Source organism: Pygocentrus nattereri, chromosome 1 (genome assembly GCF_015220715.1).
Source record: "Pygocentrus nattereri isolate fPygNat1 chromosome 1, fPygNat1.pri, whole genome shotgun sequence".
Taxonomy (NCBI): Eukaryota; Metazoa; Chordata; class Actinopteri; order Characiformes; family Serrasalmidae; genus Pygocentrus; species Pygocentrus nattereri.
In genome coordinates, this window is record NC_051211.1 from 14,732,756 (window position 1) to 14,739,222 (window position 6,467).

Here is a 6,467-nt window from a genome sequence, read left to right on the forward strand (position 1 = left end):
GTCAACTTGCGCCGCACACCTAACCTGTTCGAGGGCATGTTCTAATTGGATTTTGTATAAGAGCTGAGCTTTTGACCAATCAGATTTTGTCACGAAGTAGTCTTTCAGTGAAGGAAACAAATCGTATCATATAGTTGTCAAAAATATAAAGCAAATTATACTCCAGTAAAGATCAACAAGGTAACCGCGGCAACAGTGTTGCCTTTTACTGTTATACATGCTGTACTTTCTACATATTCATGTTGTATGATAATTCTTTTTCCTTCTTTGAGGAACAAGCCACTCAGCTCCTCAACTTTCACACGACTGGTGGTTCGTCATAAAGTCATGCTTTCCTGTACATGCGTGCCAGTACGAATCACAGCCTAAGTACCTAAACCTAACAGAAAGCTGTTAACTGCAGTTAACAGAGGTTTCATTCATTAGGTTTTTTAGAAATCACGTGCAAGTTGATTGTGCCTTGCGAGACAGAACCAAGTCTTTTTTTTAAAAAGATGAATACCTTCTGAGAATTTTATTTTGGCCAACAGAGTAGTGCATACTTTATTGGATATTATTAGAATCAATTATAATTCATTCTAACAATGCAAATTCAAATGGATTGATTTTCCTTCTTCAAACACCTCTAGCCATTTCCCTTTAGCTTGACGCTTCCTGTGGGCCAAAAGCCACAATATGATGCTAATGGTGAAGACAGTACGAGGTATTAAGAACAAGCATTAAAGCTGCACTATGTTTAAAGAGAGGAGACTACATAACCTTAGATCCTCGATCATAAAAGTGATAGTATAGCGCAAAATCAGGATTACGTCATTTTCCCCCCTGACCCCAAATGTAGTCAACCAGCCAAGACATGTTTGTCTGAGGTTTTGCATTGGAGCTATGAAGCTTTTGAAGCTAAGAAGTAATGGAAGGTACACCAATAGCCGCCAGTGGGCACTGTGCAAACTGCTGAAGTGATCTCAGATAGACTATCTTATGAGTTTTTTGACGCTGTATGACATTCAGATATCTATAAAAATGGGTGAAGGTTTATTTTTGTTTTCCGTTGCATTTTTATACATAACTATGTGATACAGTCTCAGAAACCACATAAGCAAAACTATTGGGGATGATGTCTGATGATTTTAGGGATGCAGTCAACATGATGCTAATTAGTGGCTGTAAGCACCCATTACTTGTTAGCTATATAAGCCTCATAGCTCCACTGCAAAACTAAAGAAACAGACATGAATTTACTGAATCATTTACACTTGGCTTAAGGGTAACATTGTAAATGAGATTTTTTTTTTGTGCTGAGATCGCTTCAATTCTTTATAAGAATGTAGAAGTTGCCAGGACTGTTTACAAATAAGATCCTGTGTGTGCTTAGAATCAAGCAAATTCAAGGCAGCAAGACATTACATTTGTATCTGGTGTTCAATTATAGTTTTAGTTTTACATGTTTACTTTCAGATGGACCATCTTTTATTTATTGATGAATAGTGCAATACATTCGTTGCTGCTGACAGAACACATTTTTCTTTTTTTTTAGTTTTTAAGTGTGCTTCTTTTAAGTATGACTGTCAGGATGAAAGTTAATCGTTTAAGTTTACGTAAGGTTACAAGTATTTATATCACACTGTTATGTGACATTTACGGATTGTAGAAGCGAGTTTATAAAGAACAAGCATAGAATGAGTGATTTTACACTAGTAGAAATTAGCTTTGCTACATATCATTTAAACACGCTTACAGACTTGTTTTGAATGGTGTGTTATGTGAAAGGGGTATGCTAACTCTCTGACAAAAAGTTTGAATAATTGAATTATTTGCAGAAATGCAGTGTTGGAAAAGACAATGTCTGTAAATGAACAGGAAGATTTATAACAGTTTTTGGGATGTCTTAAAGGGTAAGATGGAAAAATATGAGTGTTTTTCTGAATATGAGTTTCACTTTGTTTATTTTTTGCCTGTATAACATACCAAGAAGTGGCAAAAGTATTCCTAAAATCACTTGTACTGTTTTGTTCATTAAAACATAAAAAAAAAAAAAATTTATTCGGTATCGAAAAGGCTAACACTTAGCATGTTCAACCAGCTTTGTCCCTTTTGGGGGATGTGGGGGGGCATTGAGGAACTGAGTGGATAACAATTAGCTTGATATGCCAGCTTCGACCACAAGAGGGCAGTAGATGCCCCCCTTATCCTTCATGAAATTAAATCATGATGAGCTAACTGGCTAACAGATAGCATGCCATTCCAGCAATGACTGTTGTCTACATGGGAGGTATCAGTCAAGGACAACATGTAAATATCATACATGATCTCTTACTGTCAGACTTAATAAGACTTAATAACTGTATGCCAACCAGTTCTCTAGGTGCCTGTATTGGTGGTGTATTGAATTGAATTGGCCTTGTGGCTGAAGCTGGAATGCTGTGCTAATTGTGAGCTCCCTGGTAAGGTGTTTTTTTAACCTAGTTCACACAGGTTTAGTGGTAAAAATCTGCCACCCCCCTTGTGGGAGATGCTGTTATGCTAACTGTTCATATTATGCTAACTGTATATTACAGTATTTTTGTAAATTATACAAATGATGCTAGGAATATTTTTGGCATGTTTTGGTCTGTTTTACAAACAGAAGGGAAAAAAAGACATACAATGGAAAAGGAATGCATTTAAAATGATTTTCCATCTACCCATTAGGACTTACATATGCTGGTCTTACTGCATTAGCCACAATTGTAAACACTCTATCAGTACATAGAACAGTGGACTGGCTTGTCCTGTTTCCTAGGCCTTAGACTGCCACTAGAAAATTCAGTCAGTGTGGGTTCAATGCAGTTTTTCCATGGTGTCTGATTATATTTTTTTGATAGGGAAGCCCTGAATGTTACCCCATCTATAAATTAATTCAGTGGAAAACCCAACTACTAGAGCATGAGAGTATAGCATAAAACCTGCCCCCTTTACTTTAACAGGATGCACCCAGTTGACAAGTTTTGATCATAGACAGGTCTTTTCACAAAATACAGCAACTTTTTCAGCATGTCGGCACTCTATCTAATTTGTTATACCCATTTATGGTTGGATGGACTGCTTTGATTTAGAAAACAAAAAAAAGCCACAACAAACAGCAAAGCAAGACCGATTTGTGTAACGCAGCAACTGAAACTGCATGTATAAGTGTGCTATGCAAGCAATGAATCTATCTTACAGTCTTACCAATCTGCAAGAGGTGGCATGTTAAAAGGAATTGTAATTAAAAAGGAATTTCACAGATTTTTCAACATTTCTGCATAATTATATCACTGAGGTCATCAAAGTCATTTAGAGTGAAATGCAACATTGTAGAGAAACTTTGTGAGTCAAAACCAGTCTGAAAAGTTTAAAAGGTCCCTCGTAGAAAGTTATTACATGAAATAATTATAAATGCAGTGCCTGACGCCTGAGATATTGTTGTTACACAAACATTCATGGTGGAGAGGTATGAGCAGGGCATTGTAAAGCAAAGTTGTCCCCAAAGAAAAGTTTTCCAGAATTACCCCTATTTTACCATCATTAACTCTGCAGAAAAATAAAAACTCAGAAGACGTGTAGGTTCACTGAACATTTTGAATAGTCAAGAAACCAGTTCTGTTTATGTTTATGTAGACATCATGACATCTGGTTCCTATGTAGCTTGTACATTTCACATCAAACCTTAATGAAATGTCATAATGGCTTTACTTACATTCGACCTAAATTATGTAGAAGTTTTGAAAAATTTGTGAAGTTCCTTTTTAAAGAGAAAATGAAAACATTGTCTCTTCCATGCTGAATGAGAGAATGCAGACTGTTTCTTTACCTCATCTGTTTTGCTTTTTTTATCTTGTTTCTCTTCCTTAACTTGAATTCATGCCTCTGTCAAGCCATTCATGAAAACCTGGCTCCAGTTTTAGTGCTTTCCCACTTCAGAAATGAGCTTTCTGCTCTAGTTCGCTTGCTTCCCTATACTAATTAAATTAAATTACCACATTAATTATATAGGTCCAGTTTGTTATGTAATTAATTACATTTACATTACATACTGTCTGTGCTGAGAAGTGCAGTACTAGGAACTCAGAGACCACTCTTAACCAGCAGCGTCTACCTAGCAGAGTAAAACATCTGTGACTCCGCCAGTTGGTGTGGTCCAGCCCTATGTGTTGAAGCCCCTGCAGGTGACTAAGACAAGAAGGAAGGAGTGTCTAGCTATGGTAAAAACAACAGTGTAATAAACCTTCATAACAAGCACCGTTAACAAAGCTTAAATAACTTACTTGCTGGGAGTTTTGGCTGGGTCTCAGAGCAGAAGCTCAAATCAAAATCAAGAAAATGGCAGAAAATGTAATTTGACAATAAGACCCACAGTGTTCTTTCTCTGCCAGCTCACTATAGAAGCATCACGAATAGATAATACATAACAGAAGAAAATCATGAGAATTAGTAGAGAGGGGGCTCTAAAGCCTTCATATTTGAGAGAGAGGAGAAAATCAACCTCCACTCTTCAGATCTGAAAAATCCATAGGTGTTTCTGTCCATCCATGCACTGTGAGAAGACAACACTATGAGTCTGAAAGGATGTTTAGCTGTCAAGAAGCCGTTACTGAGGGGAAAAAAGCACATCTGCTGAAAAGAATGGAAGCTGTAAGAGAAACAAAGAGCAGACACGTTGAATACTGAATGTTTTCTACTTTTTCTCTGATGAATAAATGAATAACTAGTTCTTAATGGCTGATTTATTGGATATTTTATGAATGAAGGGTGGTCTCTGACGTTTGCACGGTACTTTGTGACTCTTCAGACCTTCCTGTTGACAAATCAGAAAAAAAAAGTGTCTCCTGTTCCACATACCAACACATATGTGATATACACTGAAAGTTTAGAATCCTCACTTCAGACTAACTGTGAGTGAAAAATAATTAGTAAAACATTGCAACCAACCTGCTTATTACATCACTGGCAATAACTGACTTCCAAGAGTTACCAAATGGATTTTGCAGCTGGGAAAACACTAAACTGTGCAGTGCAGAAGTCCATCAGGACCATGAATTAAAACTACTGGTGGGGTGTTTGTGAGGAGGGCAGAAAAGTTAGTAATGTACAGAATAATGTATGTATGTCCTGTATGTGCTTGTGTCATGTGAGAGTTTTAAGCTTGTACAGTATATGGTCCATAAGTGCAATCTGTTCAGCTGCATGCAGAATTAAAGTGTCTCTCTAACGCAAACAGGAGTCCAGTCAGGTTTCTTCCACAAAACAACTGGCACAGCCTTCTGCATATGTATGTATGTATGTATGTATGTATGTATGTTGTGTGTATCTACCATATTAAAGCCGTGGTTCAGTTCTGCACAGTTCCGCAACCACCCCCTCCCTGTCCCCCATTTCCCTCCTTATCTCAAACGTAGTTGATCAGCCAAGACACCGTGTCTGAAATTTGCCTCTTTAGTTTTGCACTGGAGCTATGAGGCTATTGTAACTAACAAGTAATGGAAGCTTATTGCTGCTTAAATTTTTGCATTACCATCAGGATGATTTGTTGATTCAGTGATTTATGTTTAATTAAACCATGTCAAGTAATCTCCGTAATCACAGCCTTTTTTTTGGATCTGCTCTCCAATTTAACTCGAGGCCAGAGAACGCCAACTGCCTGTTCTGTTATGTCAGCTAACAAATGCCCATGTTGGCTAGGACTGTGCCGAGTGATAGTGGGAGGAGATGGGATGGGGTGAGTAAAGGCCTTCATACCCATTTACCCATTGCTTGGACTCCTGGCCACATACGGCCTTGACATCACATGTATCAACCTCAAAATCTCTTAATGACAGGGTCACTTACAGAAAATTGTATGGCATGTCATTTATAATGATGTGGTGTAGTTACACTGCAAAGAATGATATCTTGCCAAGTGGCATTACCTTATCTAATCAATATATCTAATATTTCTCAATTTGAGGTTGTTGTAACTTTATAAGATCGTTTAACTTTTTTTTTTCAACTCACTAGAGTGGAAGATAATTATGCTTGTATGAAATATGTTTGAAACAAGCCAAAAATGTCTAAAGTAGGTTAAATAATCTTATAATATTGTAACTGCAATCTCAGAATTAGAAATATTAGATGTACTGACTAGATTTAAGATAACCGTCTTGCCAAGATACCATTTTTGCAGGTAATACATTTTTATAGGTAATGTGTCTTATACTGTCATATGTCAAATACATCATATACTGTCAGAAACTACATAAGCAAGTCTATTTGAGATTTCTTGACATAGTTTAAGCCAAATATATGATGACGTTGCATTCAGGTGCTCCTCATAAGGTAGTACCAGATGGTAAACCAGTAAAGCGTCGGAGAGTTAGAGAATTACATATTCTGCTTTTTCTGTTATATTATAAAAGCACACCAATCACATAGAAGTGCATCAGATCTACTTTTTCACATTTATTTCCAAGATA